Source organism: Biomphalaria glabrata, chromosome 9, assembly GCF_947242115.1.
Source record: "Biomphalaria glabrata chromosome 9, xgBioGlab47.1, whole genome shotgun sequence".
In the NCBI taxonomy this organism is placed as follows: Eukaryota; Metazoa; Mollusca; class Gastropoda; family Planorbidae; genus Biomphalaria; species Biomphalaria glabrata.
In genome coordinates, this window is record NC_074719.1 from 994,203 (window position 1) to 1,015,031 (window position 20,829).

At 34.7% G+C, this 20,829-nt stretch overlaps 1 long non-coding RNA gene across 1 annotated transcript; it reads left to right on the plus strand.

The window, feature by feature from the left end:
* The first annotated feature begins 3,050 nt into the window (after window positions 1-3,050).
* LOC129928016 (uncharacterized) lies at window positions 3,051-13,375 on the plus strand. The gene is made up of 2 exons (XR_008779601.1): window positions 3,051-3,694; window positions 7,767-13,375. It is a non-coding gene; the product is annotated as an uncharacterized LOC129928016 (long non-coding RNA).
* Window positions 13,376-20,829: the final 7,454 nt, after the last annotated feature.

The window sequence follows — 20,829 nt, forward strand, 5'->3', positions numbered from 1 at the left end:
GAAAAACCACGGGCTTGCTATCAAAGCTTTGTATTTTATTATTGGTATTTCCAAAACAACTTAATAAGGAAATTATAAGGCTTGTCTCCGAAAATCAGGATATCTCTTAAACTGTCGCTTCTATTCAAGTGAAATCTAATACACAGGTTCCTTTTACCTCCTAGATGCTTACTAAGAACGGGTTTCGATAGAATAAAAACGTTGGGACCACAATTTGCGAAAAACCACAGGCTTGCTATCAAAGCTTTGTATTTTATTATTGGTATTTCCCAAATCAACTTAATAAGGAAATTATAAGGCTTGTCTCTGAAAATCAAGATATCTCTTAAACTTTCGCTTCTATTCAAGTGAGATTTAGTACACAGGTTCCTTTTACCTCCTAGATGCTTACTAAGAACGGGTTTCGATAGAATCAAAACGTTGGGACCACAATTTGCGAAAAACCACAGGCTTGCTATCAAAGCTTTGTATTTTATTATTGGTATTTCCCAAATCAACTATAAATAAATATTAGGAGATTATAAGACTTGTCTTCGAAAATCAAGATATCTCTTAAACTGTCGCTTCTATTCAAGTGAGATTTAGTACACAGGTTCCTTTTACCTCCTAGATGCTTACTAAGAACGGGTTTCGATAGAATAAAAACGTTGGGACCACAATTTGCGAAAAACCACAGGCTTGCTATCAAAGCTTTGTATTTTATTATTGGTATTTCACAAATCAACTTAATAAGGAAATTATAAGGCTTGTCTCCTAAAATCAAGATATCTCTTAAACTGTCGCTTCTATTCAAGTGAAATCTAGTACACAGGTTCCTTTTACCTCCTAGATGCTTACTAAGAACGGGTTTCGATAGAATCAAAACGTTGGGACCACAATTTGCGAAAAACCACAGGCTTGCTATCAAAGCTTTGTATTTTATTATTGGTATTTCCCAAATCAACTTAATAAGGAAATTATAAGGCTTGTCTCTGAAAATCAAGATATCTCTTAAACTTTCGCTTCTATTCAAGTGAGATTTAGTACACAGGTTCCTTTTACCTCCTAGATGCTTACTAAGAACGGGTTTCGATAGAATCAAAACGTTGGGACCACAATTTGCGAAAAACCACAGGCTTGCTATCAAAGCTTTGTATTTTATTATTGGTATTTCCCAAATCAACTATAAATAAATATTAGGAGATTATAAGACTTGTCTTCGAAAATCAAGATATCTCTTAAACTGTCGCTTCTATTCAAGTGAGATTTAGTACACAGGTTCCTTTTACCTCCTAGATGCTTACTAAGAACGGGTTTCGATAGAATCAAAACGTTGGGACCACAATTTGCGAAAAACCACAGGCTTGCTATCAAAGCTTTGTATTTTATTATTGGTATTTCCAAAACAACTTAATAAGGAAATTATAAGGCTTGTCTCCGAAAATCAAGATATCTCTTAAACTGTCGCTTCTATTCAAGTGAAATCTACTACACAGGTTCCTTTTACCTCCTAGATGCTTACTAAGAACAGGTTTCGATAGAATAAAAACGTTGGGACCACAATTTGCGAAAAACCACAGGCTTGCTATCAAAGCTTTGTATTTTATTATTGGTATTTCCCAAATCAACTTAATAAGGAAATTATAAGGCTTGTCTCTGAAAATCAAGATATCTCTTAAACTGTCGCTTCTATTCAAGTGAAATTTAGTACACAGGTTCCTTTTACCTCCTAGATGCTTACTAAGAACGGGTTTCGATAGAATCAAAACGTTGGGACCACAATTTGCGAAAAACCACAGGCTTGCTATCAAAGCTTTGTATTTTATTATTGGTATTTCCCAAATCAACTATAAATAAATATTAGGAGATTATAAGACTTGTCTTCGAAAATCAAGATATCTCTTAAACTGTCGCTTCTATTCAAGTGAAATCTAGTACACAGGTTCCTTTTACCTCCTAGATTCTTACTAAGAACGGGATTCGATAGAATCAAAACGTTGGGACCACAATTTGCGAAAAACCACAGGCTTGCTATGAAAACTATGTATTTTATTTTTGATTTTCCCAATCAACTTAATAAGGAAATTATAAGGCTTGTCTTCGAAAATCAAGATATCTCTTAAACTGTCGCATCTATTCAAGTGAAATCTAGTACACAGGTTCCTTTTACCTCCTAGATGCTTACTAAGAACGGGTTTCAATAGAATCAAAACGTTGGGACCACAATTTGCGAAAAACCACAGGCTTGCTATCAAAGCTTTGTATTTTATTATTGGTATTTCCAAAAGAACTTAATAAGGAAATTATAAGGCTTGTCTCCTAAAATCAAGATATCTCTTAAACTGTCGCATCTATTCAAGTGAAATCTAGTACACAGGTTCCTTTTACCTCCTAGATGCTTACTAAGAACGGGTTTCGAAAGAATCAAAACGTTGGGACCACAATTTGCGAAAAACCGTAGGCTTGCTATGAAAGCTATGTATTTTATTTTTGATATTTCCCAATCAACTTAATAAGGAAATTATAAGGCTTGTCTTCGAAAACCAAGAAATCTCTTACATTGTCGCACCTATTAAAAAGAAATTTCTTGCACATGTTCTTTTTACCTCCTAGATGCTTAGTAAGAACAGTTGTTGACAGATTCGAAATCTTGGAACAACCTATAGTGATAATCTGCAGGCTTGCTTTAAAGCTTTTGTATTTTATTTTTGGTATTTCCCGAATGATCTTAATTAAGGACTTAATAAGGCTTGTCTTCGAATCAAGAATTTTTTTTAATTAATTGTTGTTTGTAATCCATTTTTTTTTTTTGTGATTGCTTTTTCGGAATCGACTTTTTTGTAATGACTGTTTTGAATCGGACCTATGTTTTTTTTTTTGTTGTTACTTAGAATCAACTTCTACTCTTTTGGTGGTGGCTGATTGAATAGACTTGTGCATTTTTCATAGCCGCTGCTTGGACTCTATATGAACATTATTCGTAATTTCTGTTTTGAATCGACCTGTTTGTTATTTGTAGTGGCTATTTGAAATCGGCTTGTGCTTTTTTTTTTTGGGATGGATCTATAAAATCGGACTTCTGAGTATTTAAGGGGGATGCACAGTGAGAAAACATCGATCTAGGTCAAAAATATCGATATTTTAAAATTAATTGATTTTAATAGTTTAAAATGTCTAGAAAACGAATTCCCTATCAGAATACTAAAAAAAACTGCGCTTTATACATCAATTTTGTATTTTAAAAGTAGATGTATAAGCAAAATTTTGATGTTTTGGTTAAAAATCAACATTTTGTAAGCTAAAGTTGATAAGTTAATGTACGCTCTTATCCCTAACAGATGGTATCGATACAAAGGTCTACTTTTCTAGTTCCGATTATGAGCATGGTTTCTCATTCTATAAATATAAACTTTCAAAATACGTCACTACCTCTTTTTTTTTCCTATATCCTCATATACACACTCACTAAGCCATATTTACGCATGCGCACTATCAAAGCTACATTGGTAACTATGACAACAAAATTTGCACGCATGCGCACATGACGTGAACCGGTCCTTCTTCTGTAAACAAAGCTTCCTTCACATCAACACTCGATTCATTATTCAAACTCAGAAATGCCAACAAAAGGTTAGATCTATATGTTTGGAAAGAAAAAACGTTACTGTAAGCCCAGAGGAAGACATGCTTCAAAGACAAATGCATAATTACAAAGGTAAGTCTAGATCTAGAGTTTTTTATTTACTAGACCAGCGTGTGCTTACACATAAAATCATAAAAATAAAATAATGAGATAATGAAACCTTTGCTTCATCAATCTTTGAATTCGACAAACGCAACGTGTTTATCATATCAATGAATCACATCTAGATCTATATATAGATCTAGACATTAAATAAATATCATGAAAGTGATTGCAAACATAGAGATCTATCCTTTTTTAGATCTAGTATACTGTATAGATTAGGGACATAGATAATAGATCACATTAGAACTATCTACACCTCTCACCTCTAGATCTAGTTTACTAGATATTCTAGATTGACTAGATCTAGACATCTAGATCTAGATTCTAAATCTAGATTATCATGTAGACCTAGTTGTAGGACTTCAACTTGGTCTTTTTTTTTTAAAGATTTAATACATATATCAAGGTTCGTACGCGGTCTGGAAAAAGTCTGGAATTTCAAAATTCAGATTTCAGTCTTAAAAAAGTCTGGAAAATTGCTACTTTTTGAGGCAATTTTGTTAAATGTCTGGAAAAAGTCTGGAATTTGAAAAAAAAATTAATCCGATGTCATTCAGCCCTCAGGCGCCGTAACCGGTAAAACGCTAGGCTGCTAGATCTAGTTGGGCATAGTGCATAGTCATAGAGGCTTCCATTAATAGGCCTACTAGATCTATCTATTGTGAAAGCACGATCTAGATCTAGATCTTGAGTCTAAACCAAAAATATTTAGCAACAAGAATGACTTACTAGATCTAGGTCTACTACTAGATTTAAAAGTCTCGATCTATTTGCGACTTAGATAGTTTACGAGATCTAGAGGTCTACTACTAGATTTAGTCTCCATCTATGACTATGCGCGACTTTTATTACTAGTTCTATATCTGTTCTAGGTCTACTAGATCTACTAAATTCTAAATTCTACTAGACTAGATTACTAGATTTAGTCTTGATCTATGCGCCACTTCTTAATAGATCAAGGTTTTCTACTAGCCTAATGTTAGCCTCGATCTATGTGTGATTCCCCCCCCCCCATTAAATAAAGAAAACAAATTATATTATAATATATCTAGTCAACATAGAATATGCCTATAAGATCGGTAAAACTTCCCATCGAAGGCCCCTAGTTTTTTAGGTTAATTATTTGGCAGCTGTCTATGCGCACTTGAGTCTAAACTAAAAGACTAGGCCTTTAGAATGACTTCCATTACTAGGTCTAGAATTAGATTTAGTCTTCATCTATGCGCGAATTAGATTACTAGATCTAGGTCTACTACTAGATTTAGTACCTAATTTAGTCTCGATCTATGCGCGATTCCCCCCCCCCCTCCCCAGTTAAATAAAGAAAACAAGTTATATTATATCTAGTCAACATAGAATATAGATCTAGATTTTAGTCTAAACTAAAAGATAAAAGACTAGAGCACAAGAATGACTTAGATTACTAGGTCTGCAACTAGATTTAGTCTCGATCTATGCACGATTACCCCACCCCCCCCTTTTTTTTTCCCCCCAAATCTATTCAATGTAGAATATAGATCTCAGTCTAAACTCAAAAACTAAAAAGACTTAGAATACTAGATCTACTACTAGATTTAGTCTTGATCTAAGTCTAGATTTAGATCTAGCATACTTAGCATATAGATCTATAATTATAATCTAGTATGGTTATGATATAGATTTAGATCAATATTATCAATTTTTACCCCGTTAAAAAAAACAAGTCAGTATTCACATAGGCATAGGCCTATTGTGAATTAGACATAAGTAAGCCACTACTACAAATTAAATTTCAAGTTCAATACAGTTAATCTATCTCTAGATCTTTATTTAAAATTATCTCCTCCAATAGAATTATAGGCCTACTAGAGGTAGGCCCTCTAACCTAGGCTAGTCTAAATAAGTCTTTACTTTTTAACTAGTGTCTAATGTTTACGCCACTAAATATCTATATAAAAATTATAAAACTATTGGACTAGTTATGAGATTAAGAATAAGATTTTACAACTAAGTTAGGCCTATTGAACTATATAGGGCCTATTAAATTTCCCAAGTCTAAGTGCTACAAGATTAGTGACTTTTTTTCCCCCTTGTACCGTATGTTCCTTAATAATTGAAAATTATTATTACACCCTAGTCCAAACCTCCCACAGTACGACAGGGGTTAGTTATTGGCAGGGTTTGAACCCAAGATCACGAATACAGCAGTCCAGAGCACATATGGCATGCTCAGGTAGCCATCCTTTTTACTGTTAGTAAGTCTGGAAAACATAAGATAAATGTCTGGAATTCATTTTCACAAAAGTTGTATGAACCATGATATATAGATCTACACGTGATTCCCAAAGTGGTCCATATAGACCCCCAGGGGTCTACGAAGACTTCCAAGGGGTCTACGAAAGGGAAAACATAAATTGGGGGTCTATGAGATGTCCATGGGGGTCTACAATGAGATTTCATTTAAACAGGTCGTGACTTTAATAATTTTAACATCAAATTAATGTAATTCTTTCATACACTAATATATGATTTGTACCCGAGTTAATCCTTTAAGTAGGCTATTTATCCTGCTATTCAAGCGAAAAATTGTTATATCTAATTTAAATACTTATTTAAATAGCTTCATTTTGTCTACATGCAATCAATGTTTAACAAAAAGAATGTAGACTGTACAGCGTTGATTATTTAAAATTGGTATTTATTCCTTCCTTGTCATACTAGCGGCTGCCTAAGTGCCTCTTTATACCGATATGACATCAATTATACTGGAGGATCATTTGAGGCATTGCCTGCATCCTGACAAAATAGATACAGATTTGAAAAACGTTTGAACAGTCAAAGATCAGAATAGACTCACACAATCTCTCTTCGACATTATAGAGAAGATAATACTTTGTGAGCGTCTTACAAAATCTCTTTACATATAGCAAAATACGGAAAACACTATAGGTAAAACATTGATTTTACCCGCCGCTGTAGTTTTAAATAACTGTTTTACACAAATCTACATCTGATATTTTTAAACGAATTTCTTTAATCAACAATACAGTCCAATGTCACATCTGTGGCATAAGTTATAAAATTAAAAGCTTTTTTTTTGTAATTCTTTCCAAACGACATATATACTGTTAGGGATCATCGGTGTAACAGGCTCTGACAGGGTGTAGCGCTGTGTGATGCAAACTGCCTAAAGGTCGCCGGCTCCTTATTTTTAACAGGGTTGACCCACGAAACCTTTCCCATGTTTGGGTATAGCTGCAAGACAGCACAGTTTGAATGTACTTTTCCTTCTGCTAGGTAGGCTGCAAGCCAAGTCTAATGAGTCCTTCCTGCCAAAAGCTTACTGGTTTGGGTACTCACCTTCACCCCTTCTCCTGTTATTGAAAACAGTTCTGCGCACCCAATATTTGTTGCAAGACGTGAAAGATAAAAGAATACATGAGAAACTTGCGAAAACTTTTACAATTATACCTATGGCTAATTAATTAATTGATTGATTACTATTTAATGTTTGAGGACTACTTCATAGAACAACAAATTCCTACATGAAACATAATATCCATAGCAACAGATAATAGATGTGCAGAAAAAAAAAACTAAACATTTCCAATGTGTTTGGTGATTCCAGTAATAAATATAAATTGTTATTTTAATATGTTTAAATTAGAATTTTATCAAATTAAAAAAATAGTTCTCTATAACCCTATGTGTAGCTGTAAATTAGTTTTTACTCTTTAACTCACTACAGTTAGAAATTTGTTTTAAAAATGTTTTGATGTACAGTATTTGCAAAAATTCAATACAAGTTAAGTAAGGGGTCTACCGAAAGCCAGAAAACATGGCAAGGGGTCTACGAGACAAAAAAGTTTGGGAACCACTGATCTACATGTAACATGTCACTTTACATTTTTTACTTTTGATGAATACAATATATGATTCCTAAAATGCATTATAAAATTTAAAATAATCTTCATGTTGTACATAAATAGATGTGACGTGTACTTTCATACTATTGAATTTTTTTTTAAAGAACCTCTAATTTTTTTTTATTTCTTTGCAGCTCTGTTTTGGATACAGCTGGATCTGAAGCAGCAACAACGCAGCCTGCAAGTGCAGCTGAACGAAAAATAATTCTAACTGCAATTACTAACGCTGATAACACCAATAAGAGGCTGCCTGAAGATTTCATATACGTCATGATGAATTCAATGGAATTGACCACAATGGTCTCCTTGTTGTGCTGTCCACATTGCTTCGACAAAAAATTAACCATGTGCATCACACAATCAAAAGGCATGGCTCATTTGATTAAAATCAAATGCCTAAATTGTGAAACATATTTGTGGCCTGACTGGACCTCAAAAAAAAGTAATAATGTTCATCTGGATATTAATGTCCGCGCTGTCGCTGCATTAAAAGAATCTGGAATCTCGCATTCTAAATTTGATAGGTTTTGTGGACTTATGAGTATGCCCTGCATGCACAGAAATACTTATAACAATCTAGCTAACATAGTCAACACTGCTATAATTGAAGCTGGTGAAGAATGTATGATTAGGGCATCTGCTGTTGTGCAGCTGTTGTGCATGGAAGAAACATTTCACAACCTCTGACTACAGATGATAGAATAAATTCAACAGGCTGTCCTGTTATTACAGTTTCTTTTGATGGGACTTGGCATAAAAGGGGCCACTCATCTCATTCAGGAATTGGCAGTTATTGATTTTGATACTGGACTCGTCATCGACACCGAAGTCCTATCAAATTATTGCTGTGTTTGTGATTCAAACTCTGCAGAACTAAATTTTGATGCCTCTAAGCATATGTGTCAAAAAAACTTCAGTGGCTCAGCAAATGCAATGGAGGCCGCAGCAGCATCCAAAATTTGTTCTCACTCTGTGGCATCAGAAAACTTGTTTATGGCATGATGCTGTGTGATGGCGATAGTAAATCACATTCATCTGCCATTACCAGCTCAGGATATGATGTAGAAATCTTAAAAGAGGACTGCATTAACCACATCTCAAAAAGAATGTTTAATGCTTTGAACAATTTAAAAATGTCTAACAAAAAAGAACTAAATTATAGGCTTACAAAGCCAAAAATTGAAAAAATTACAAATAACTATTCCAAAGTTCTGCGCCAAAATGCTCCTGACATTCAAAAAAATGAAGCTGGCTGTTATGGGCTCATTTTTTCATATGATGAGCTCAGACCTAGATCATAACCACAGGTTGTGTCCTGATGGCACTACATCTTGGTGTCACACTTTAAGACATCAGAGGCACTAAAACAGCCATAAAAAAAAACATAATCAGACCATCACATCAGAAATAGGAAAACTCTTATTTCCTATAATGAAAAGACTAACAGACACAGATCTGTTAAAAACATGTTCAAGAATGGGAACAAAAACGCCAATGAATCTTTTCATTCCCTTATTTGGCAAAGATGCCCCAAAACCAGAATTCGCAACATTAAAAACTGTAAGGACTGCGACATACCTTGCTGTTTTAGTCTTCAATAATGGACCTGTTGGCATCAAATCAGTTTTTGACATATTAGGCGTTCCCTGGACACTAAAGAACATTTCTTCTAGTTAGAAAAAGCAAAATGTCAAACTACAGCTTGTTGTTAGAAAAAGAAGATCAATCGCATTAGTGTCCAGGAGAAAAAAAAACGAAGAATTGAGCATGAGCACCGGGCAGAGGTTCTAGATGGTCCAACCTATTGTCACAGTCTTAGTTGACATTGCATGATCTAAAGTTCACGTCATGTTAAGAGTTTGAAAGACACGTGGAATTCCTGATGTAGAAAACAGGAAGTAGAGTGAATAGAGTTGACTTTGAGCTTCAGTCAGTCTATAATATTTGTCTTGTCACATGTCTAGAGTACTTCAGGAAGCAAGAACCCAGTATTACACGACATTCGTATTCTGCAACCTTACGCCATTCAACGTTCATTGACATTTTTGGTAGCCAGTATGTTGTGTTCTAGACACGCACGGACTGAAAACTCAACACCACTCAAGCGAAACCAGTCACAAGTATTCAAGTAGATCATCATTGAACTAACCTGAGCCTGCACTTTTTCACCGGTTGACCTGACCAGTATTTACTAGAGTCCACTTTATCATTGACCAATTCGAACTTAACATCAATAGCTTGTATATTTTAAACCTGGTCAATGCCTATTTCTCCACTATTGTCGACATCTTGAGATTTAGCACGACGTGACATCACCATCGGCAGAAACCGAAGACAGTTGATACATTTGTGTGGGTGAAAAACTGAAGGCGTCGCTCGAAGACAGCTGATACATTTGTGTGGATGAAAAATTCAAGGCGTCGCCTGAAGACAGATAATACATCGTTTCCACGTGAGCGCTCGTCACCAACTTTTGACACGCTCTTGCATTGTCGAGGTTTCACCTTACATTGCTATACAGAAGGTCCTCCATTTAGACCTCTGTTCACTTATGGTCATTCTAATTTTTCAGAGACTTTACATATTTGGATTATCTAAGCTGAAGTTTTCCACTTAAGTACCGTTGGATTATTTATACGAATGTTCAAGTACTTTTGGATTATTGATCTTTGACGTTGAATTTGGACTAACTTGTACCTATTGGCGCTCTCCTAGTCATCGTTGTACGCCGAAGAAATAACACGTGCCTGCATTACTACACTTACCTCTTGGATTTTGGATTACCTGTTGGACTTGTGTTAATTGTAAAGGTCAAGAGGAAATATTTTTTGACATTACTTGAGCATTTGAGCCATCTTATGGCATATGACTGGATTATTTTACAACTACTTTGATGCTCACATTGATGTGTATTCTCAATCAGATTACTTAGTTACCTTACCCATGGATTATTATTGAACTACTCAAGCTGTATTTGTATTTGACAAGCTACAAGAGAGGATTAATCTACATCAGTCTACAAAAGAAAGTCTGTAAGTTATAATTAAGGATTGAATATATTCATATGATTAATAAAGTACATTGATTTTGCTGTGGTATAGCAGTAATTGAAGTTGATTATATATAGAGTTAGTGATTGATAACTCTTGGAACCATATTAAATTGATTTTCATTTTTTATATTTTCTTACCTTAAAGGGCAGTCGGCGTGGGTCTGTCTTATGTTTTGAGACTGAAGCGGCACAATTTATTTGTTCCATTCCATTTCACTTCATTAGATAGGGATCTTTAGGGATTTTCCTTTTGTTCTCCTAGTCCTAATAAGGTCCGAGTAGACCAGCCTTGTTCGGTAGGGACTTCTAGATCATTTAGAAATTTTTTGTTTAGTCGTATTTAGTTTTGTTTGTACAATCGTAGTGTAATTTCTCTTCGTATTCATATTGTTTGTTTGTGTAAGTTTTGTATTTACATATCTGTGATTCTCCTGTCAAAGTCTTCTATTTATTAATTTCTTTTAAAGCAGACTGTATTGTTATCTATATTGTTTTTGTGTTCGTCACCTATCCTTTAATTTATCTCTTTATTCTCTCATTAATTTATTTTTTCATTTCACTTTTTTCACTGCATAGAACATGTTACAAAGATATATTTGAAGTAATAATATTGTGTATATATATGCTACTACAGAAAGTTTATTTGAATTAGAGCTTCGTTTTTTCAGCTCTTGTACTTTCGTATTGATACATTTCTAATATGATGATCATATTTTGTGTTGATACATTTTGACACAACACTTATCACTATTGATTACTCATCCATGAAATTTATTGATGCCATATTCTACATATAACTTTGATTGTATTCATACACATGACACTTCAAAAGGTCATATGTGTCCAATTTTTTTCATATGTGTAAAATTTTCAAATGCACTCAGTCATATTGGAACCTGAGTATGTGACACTATTTATTGAAATGTATTTTTCATTTTTTCAAATGTACATAACCTTTGTAAATTGTATAAATATGATTGTGACATTGATCTTCAATGATGAATTTATTTTTTCCCACCTATCATTTTTGAAGACTATTTGAGCTTAATTCGAGGCTTGAAACGATATACTTGATGAGAATGCAAACAATGATTTTTTAAGAATATTGTATTGATATGAGAAGTATTGGAGCATTATTGATGGCTCATGAAGTAATATATATAAAGTGTGATGTAATCACTGATTTTTTTGAGGAGAAGATTGTATTTAATATGAGAAATTATTGGAGCATTATTGGTGGCTCTTGAAGCAATACATTTGATGTGTGATGTAGACACTGATTTTTTTAGAAGATTGTATTTAATTTGAGAAAATTATTGGAGCATTATTGATGGCTCGTGAAGTAATATATTTGATGTGTGAAGACAGATTTTTTGAAGAGATTGTATTTCATATGAGAAAACCATTGGAGCACTATTAATGGCTCTAAGTAATATATTTGATGTTACATAATGTGAAAAGCTGATTCATTTTTTGAGAGAAAATTGTAACTTATACATATGTTAAAGCAACTTGAGCTCACAGTAAGACATATGAGCCTAATGAATTAGTTATCATGATAACGACCTTCATGCTTTAATATGCTTATCACTTTGATGATTTAAACATGTTCTTCATAAATCATTATTGAAGAATATATTTTCTTGACTTTCATGATTTAGTTGCATTGTCAAAACATTGTCATTATTTTCGTACACAAACCATTGAGACAACATACATATTTATTATAGAGATATTTCTCTTGCATTGATTTATTTTAAAGAACATTGTCAATATTTTTCATCTGACCATGTAACCTGATGGGATAAACTAAGTATATTTGTATACAAGCATTTTTCATGGCTGCACATTCTTTTGTAAAATTAATATTGAAAGCATTCTTTTGATAAATTGAGAATTTACTTTGAAATTTTGTGTAAAGAAAAAACACTTGCTTTTTAAGTAATGTTGACAACTATGAGTACTGTCCACTCAGATAAATATTTTTTTCAAATATTGTAAGAGCAAATGAGTCCATATATTAGTCTCATCAGAATTTTTGATAGCATGATAGATTATAGCACACATTGTACATTTGTATAGATTATTTTTTCTCTCAAGAGATGTGACTATACATATAATATGATTATTACTTAAATTTTAAAAGATTTTTTCAAAATCTTTTTTTGAGGGAAAGGGCGTAATGTCACAGTCTTAGTTGACATTGCATGATCTAAAGTTCACGTCATGTTAAGAGTTTGAAAGACACGTGGAATTCCTGATGTAGAAAACAGGAAGTAGAGTGAATAGAGTTGACTTTGAGTTCAGTCAAGTCAAGTTAGTAAGGTCTTGCTCCCGGTCCAGGAAGGTTGGACGTTGCTTCCTGGACTGGTGTATATATATATATGTATATAGCATGAAAGTCGATGGACTAATGACTGTTGATTAATAATATTTGAGAGTTGATTTCATTATGTGCTTATTGAATATTAAGGTATTATTCGTATTTCAATGGATATCTATAGTTGAAGCTCCAGTGTCACTAGTAGTAATTGTTCTTATTGTTACCCTCTAAGATGCGGACGTGATTGATACATTTGATACCGCTGCTATGCGGATAGGATTGTTTATTATTTCTTGACTTGTAGCACTAACAAGGAGTGCAGTGTATTATTATTGTAGTAAAATAAACTTCATGTTTGTCTGCTGAAACGAGCTTCAGTCAGTCTATAATATTTGTCTTGTCACGTGTCTAGAGTACTTCAGGAAGCAAGAACCCAGTATTACACGACATCCGTATTCTGCAACCTTACGCCATTCAATGTTCATTGACACCTATCAATCAGGCCATTTTAAATGAATAGTTTTTTTGTTTTTTTTTTATTATCTATTATGTTATATTTTGTAAATATTCCCTTTTTTTCATTTTTATGGTTGCAATAAATATTTTATATCATTTTAAAAACTTTAAAAGCGTTTTTCTCAAAATGTATTTTTAGGTGCATGTTGTCCACAAGAATCTCAAAATCTTTAGTTCTGTATTATAAGTTAGACTAATAATTTTTCACATGTAGTTTATTGATAGTATATCATAGGTAATAGGCTGCAAAAATTTTCAATATGTATAATAATTTTCATAAAAAAAGAAAAATAATGATGTGACCTCAGGTGAAAAATGTGCTCGAAAAAAAATAAAAATTTGAAAAATTCATTTTGAGGTTATGATGCGACAAAATGTATTTAACCCATATACATTTTTTTTTAGTATACATTTCTTTGACTACATCTTGAATTAGGTGATTTAATGGCTGAAGGTTACAACACATGACTTCTGAACCTGGTAAAGACAAGGGTTTTGAAATTCAGAATATTTATGATACCTCTAAGTCCACCAAACTCTAATGGGTACTAAAAATTAGAGTATGGTATCAGCCAGGATAACCAACTACTTAGTAGGCTAAAGTTTATATTATTGATTAACATGCATGGCTAGATTCAGTGGCGTCACTAGGGTCGGTGTCACCCCCCCCCCCCCAAGGAAAACGAAATCTCTCCCTAAAAACAAACAACTATTGTGGGGTTTTTTTTTTGTTTCTTAAAATTGAACAATAAAACTGTAAGCTAAATTATTGATTTGTTACACCCGAATTTAGGCAGTGTTATCACGGATTGGAAAGCAGGAGCCATCTTTCAAAAAGCACGGCCAATTTGAACAAACAAATCAATTAGCTTGGAGATGAAATCCACCTACTCAAAACAATCATTGTCCCGACGCCACCTTGAAAAAAGACTGAGCAGTGCAAGGCTGAGAAGGATCATTTGAATAACATACCGAGATAATGCTACCAATAGAGAAATATTTTCCAGCACAGGCATTCGCCGTCTACGGAAAGAGGCGACTGAACGTCGATTGACATTTGTGAGATATATCATTAGACAAGACGAAACATGTTTACTTAAATCATCCTTAACACGAAAGCCGAAAAGAGGAGCGCAAAAACATGCCGTCAACGTTTAATCATGGTGTCACACCGATTCAAGAGGAAAGTGTAACGGACTTAGGTTAGTTCTTTGAGGGGCTATTTAAATGCCCCAATTGTATATTGTCAAGAGAGGGGTGTGTAAAAAGTGAAATTGTGTGTGTGTGTGTTTGTTTATTTTATTAGTTGAGTTGTAGATTGTTTTTAGCACGGGGTTTTTCAAGGGGGGGGGGCAATAAGGTTTCCTGTGGTCCGTCTAGTCAGAAAGCTGACCTTGTCTGAGTAGGGTGTTGGTGATTGTTTTTCGGTTATTATGCCTAGAGTAAGGAGATGTTATATTATTATTCTTGCTATGTGTGCGTACTGAATATTTGGGGTAATGCTATGATGTGTCATGATACCCTTATGTAATATATTATATTATATTGTTTGCAGTAAATAAATACTAATTTTCTACTCCTTCGTCGAGTGTACTTTATAATACTTGTACGCTTGTAGAGAACTACAGTTTGGGCATAAATTAGCTCTCAAAGAACTAACCTAAGTCCGTTACAGAAAGTAGCTGTGGAGAAAGCTTGCAGCCCTATGTGTCGAATAGCGCGCGAGCGCTTATGTCAATGTGTTTCTCAACATTTTGCATTAATAAAATGTTACTTTCGCCACTCAACTGATTAGATAATTTGTTAAGGGGGAGCGCCTTAATCTCACTCAGAGTTGTCTGGGGGGATCCCCGGGTGCCAAACGTTTTTCTACATTTCTGAGCTTCATAATCTCTTTCCCGTAGCGTGTACAACGTAATATTTTTCTCATAATAGGAAAATTACTAGTCAAATCAAACTGAATACAGAAAGTTTAGTACATGCTGATTCTAAAATGTGAGAAACATTCGAGGTAGAAATTTGTATTTTTAAAAGTTGTTTTTTTGGGAAAGTGCATTTTCCCGACTTGGGTGTCACCCCCTAATGGGTGCCACCCGGTGTGGCTTTGCACCCCACGCCTCTCCCCATAGTGACGCCACTGACTAGATTTAAACATGAAATGCGTAGGACGTATTAGGGAAGCATGATACACAAGATAAAAGTAGACCTAATGTGTTGCTAAACTAATTATCACATTTATTTTCATTAGTTTGGATTAGTCATGTCATTAAATTTGTAAAATATCTAGACTTACAATAAATCTGTGCGATTAGAGATACTGTTAGTACTTGTTTTTGTTTAGCGCAATTTCATGCTTTTAAATTTTTTAATAGCTATGATCCTATCACTTTTCTGCACCGGTTGGGGGAGAAATAAGGGTTTATCTGGCTGAAAGTTACCATGATAGTTTTTTTTTTAAATGTATTTTATTTTTAAAAAAAATTACGACTTGAATTTGGACTTGAGGGCTCAAGCAATTACACTAGCTACTGTGCCAGCGAAGTGCTTATGAACATAGAAGGTTTCATAACTATCTATTGTTTCAAATTTTTAAGCGATTTCCTAATTCTCTGCACAAATTATAAAGGGGACTAATTCAGCATATGCTGCTGAGTCCTGCACGGTTAGCTTAGTACAACATAGGAAAATGGCGGGGGTTCCTGGTGTACTCGGCCTTCGGCCATGCATTCTTGTCCATGCGCCCGGAGTGCCAGATATATCGGAAAAGCAATGTTTTATATAGACATTGACTTGGACCTCTACTAGACAGAACGGTTTGTTCAGGCAGGCTTACACGCCTAGAGTTCGAAGAGCCTTCGGCTCAAAACTCCTTTGACAATCAAACGGTAGATCCCGAGCTTGCTTATATCAGGAGATTTGTATGAGTTTTCAAAAAGATTTTTATTAATTTCCGGATATTTCTAGAACTTTTTTGTATGTTTAGCAATTTCCAGGAGCTCCTGGTAAATCAGGAGGCCGCGGAAAATTTGTTATAAGTTATAAAATGGTTTAATTTAATAATGTATACACCTAGAATTGGTGCGGGTCCCACTGCGGTCGCATAGGTTGCAGTGGCCTAAGGCCGGCCCTGCAAAATAGCGGCGTATGCTACGCCGCCGGTCGACTAGTTTTATATATTAGTAAAAGTTAACAGTTCGCCAACTGCTATGGAGCACAACGACCTACCGCTTAAAAATCCCGAAATTAAAAAATCCCAGTCTTCACCAAGACTCGAACCCAGGACCCCAGGTTTTGAAGTCAAGCACTTAACCACTCAACCATAGCGCCACCGGATATGTTACTTACGTGTAATTATTTCATTGATTGCTTACTAGTCCACCTGACAGACACATCATACACACCCAAGTCTTTCATAAAGTAACTAATCTTATTACTGAAAAGAAAACAAAGTATAAGGCTAGCAACGAAGAGTTTATAAATGCTAAAAATAAACTGAGAAAAGCAATAATTGAAGGGAAAAAAACATACAAAGAAAAAATTGAGAATTTCTTTGCAAAGAACAACTCAAAACAATGCTGGGAGGGATTAAAGAAAATAACAGGCTGCGCCTCAAAACGAAAACAAATTTTAGTGGCTGATGATGAGAAATTCGCCAACGAACTAAATTATTTCTATTCTCGTTTTGACAAAGAAGATTTTGTTGAACTACACAAAGAACTTTTCAACACTCTGTCCAAAGGAAAACAAGAGCCCTACGTCAATTTTGTAACGGAGGATGAAGTGACATTGTTATTTAAGAGAGTAGACGTAACAAAAGCTTGTGGACCGGACAAAATTAGTGGCAAGCTGATCAAGCTATGTGCGGGGCAAATTTCTTCTATCTTCTGTCATATCTTTAACCAGTCATTGCAAACGTGCGTAATTCCAAACATCTGGAAAACTTCAGAAATCATACCAGTGCCTAAGAAACCAAAAATAGATTGCTTAAATGATTTCCGCCCAGTAGCACTAACACCTATTGTTATGAAATGTTTTGAAAAATATATTCTGAAACAACTTGTAGCAAAAGTCAATAACAGCCTAGACCCTCACCAATTTGCATACAAAGCAGCTAGAGGAACTGAGGATGCCATTCTATTGCTTTTGGACCAGCTTTATAAGCATCTCGATATACCCAAAACATATGCACGAGTCCTCTTCGTAGATTTCTCCTCGGCTTTCAATACCATACAGCCACATCTAATGATAAACAAACTGAGTAACTTAAATGTAAGCCCTTACTTGCAAGCATGGGTTCTAAACTTTTTAACCCAACGGCCCCAGTATGTTAAAGTCAACAACACCAAATCGTCAACTCGAGTACTATGTACGGGTGCTCCACAAGGTTGTGTACTTTCTCCTGTGCTATACACTCTTTACACTAATGACATAAGAAGCATCTATGACTCAGTTAAACTCATTAAATTCGCTGATGATACTGCCATAGTCGGTCTTATTTCAGGAGACGAAACTCAGTATCGAAGCTCGATAGAAGAGTTTACAAACTGGTGCACCGACAACTTTCTAGAACTGAATGTAACAAAAACTAAAGAACTTATAATAGATTTTAGAAAGAAAAAACAAACTATACGTGAACTGCAAATAAACACTACATCTATAGAACAAGTAAAGGCATATAAATATCTAGGCATTATCATCAACAACAAGCTTTCATGGGAAGACCACCTTGGAACTCTGACAAAGAAAACAGCCCAGCGACTCTTTTTTCTATACAAACTCAACAGTTTTAAATTAAACAAGAAGATCCTTGAGACATTTTACGGCGCGACAGTACAAAATCTGCTAACATACGGAATAAGTTGTTGGCAAGGCAACGCCTCATCTAAACTGTTGCAACGTCTAGAAAACATCATTAAAAAAGCATCAAAAATTACACTCACAACATTACCACATTTAAAGGAACTTTTTGAACAAACGTGCCTAAGAAAAATCGAAAAAATCTTGGAAGACAACGGCCACCCGCTCCATCAGAACTACGCCAGGTCGTCGCGAAGTGGGCGACTGCTGTCAATCAAAACAAGAACGGAGCGGTACAAAAACTCGTTCGTACCTCACTCGGTCAGACTCTATCACCGCCACTCATTGATCAGGGAACATGAAATGCACCAAGATACCTGTGTGTAGTCGCTGAATGAACTCTTTATGTTGTCTGTTGTATTTATGTGTATTTTTCTGTTGTGTTGTCTTTATATGAGAAACGAGTCCTTGTAATCACAACAAATTTCCGTAAGGATCAATAAAGCAGTCTTAGTCTTAGTCTTAGTCTTAGTCTTAGTCTTTACAGACCAGTGTAACAAACCGTGTTAGTTATTATAATGGTAGGGCTAAATTCATAGTTGCACGAGATTGTAAGATCCTGGTCAACAGGTCCAGGTGAATGTGTGTAAGGACAGATGAGAGAGCGAGTTGGTGACTGGGGCACAAATGAGAGAGAGAGTGCATAGGCCTATACTTTCAGAGGTTAGTTTAGACCAGTGGTTCCCAAACTTTTTTGTCTCGCAGACCCCTTGCAATGTTTTCTGGTTTTCCGTAGACCCCCTGCTTAAGTTATATTAAATTTTTGAAAATTCATCAATTTCAAATTACACATTTTTGTTTAAAATAATTTCTAACCAGTGACACGAGGAGTGACTAGGTTATTAAAAACTACATGTTAAGTTGAATTAATTTTTTAAAAATAAATTTATTCACAGAATTCAAATTTAAGCCCATTACATAACAGTTAATACGTTAGTATCACAATATTCATTTTTTTAATGGTTTGCAAGCTCCCCATCCATTATGTTTCATATAGGGATTTCTTGTTTTATGAAGTAGTTCTTCAAAACATTAAATATTAATGTGCCTTAAGTATCATAGTAAAAGTTTTCACAAAGAGCAGTTTTTCGTGGATTTCTTGAGCCATAATAATTTGAATAAAAAAATACATCATTACCAGAGATGGTTGACTCAGCCAGCTGTTGTTTGCAGAAATATGTAGTTTGCAAAGACTTACATAAGAAGAAAGAAATATTTGACTATATTCCAACAGAGCTCAAGAATTTAGTGAGCTCTTCTATAAATACATTGCCCTAACAACCAATGGGTCAGAAAGCCACCACAAACGGAGGAGCTGGAATACTCATTTAATGGCCCAATGGAGAAAAAATAATTTAAAAATTAAGTTCATTGTAACTAATGATCTCTATGACAACCACAGAGAAGAAATAGGAGCACTGGAGCTAACAGCTACCATTCTAGCGAATTAGCCAAGTTCGCCATACAGTTATTTTTTTTCTTTACCAATATAAAAATAGACCTTCAAAACTTGACAAACTATGATGCTTCCTAAATGAAACATCTCATGATGCCTGGACTGACGTTCGGTGGTCAACTTGCCTGCTCGCATCTCCCGTCGGGAGATTTGGGCTAGGATGTAATTATCCACATAATCTGAAGGAACATCGAAAAGATTTTGGACAAAACATATTGTGTGACCTTGTAAAGCTCAACAACAGCAAGAACACTGTTCTCCAATGTTTATATAGAACGAAATAGAAGGTTGACACACTTGCCAAATGGGATAAAACAAATACACACTTGAACATCGCACTCTATCAGGAAGAAATGAAGAAACTAATAGTGAATTGTAAAAACGAGAAAGGGACAAGCTCTCATTCGATAATGCAAGACAGATGACATCTATTATAAACTATCCCGATAGGACCACCTTTAATTTTTCACATCAGAACCGTACACATCATAATGAGAAAACATATGTTCCGGAAGCTCAAAATTGGAACCATTGAAATTTGACCTTTTGGAGTGTCACCAGAGAATGCCGACCATGTCTTCACAATTGCATTCTTCATCAAGAGGCCCAAGACAAAACACCGGCCACAAAACCCAAACATGAAATTCTTTTATAATTGATTTAATAGAGAAAACTTTTTCAAAGTATTAGGCCTATTATAAAAATTAAAGTGAGTTTACTACTTAACAGTACTTTGTAGTTGGGCTTCTAAGATTGTAATTGATTAACTTTTAAGGCCCTTTTTTCATTGCTCTTTTTATGGTCACTAATAGAAGTTTCTGTAAACTGGTATGCTCCTCCTGACATCCTCCAAAACTTAGTCAGTCATCATTGACACTTAAACATAACAATTCTCAATCTAATCATTGACACTAAGGCATTACCATTCTCAATCTAATCATTGACACTAAGACATTACCATTCTCAATCTAATCATTGACACTAAGTCATTAC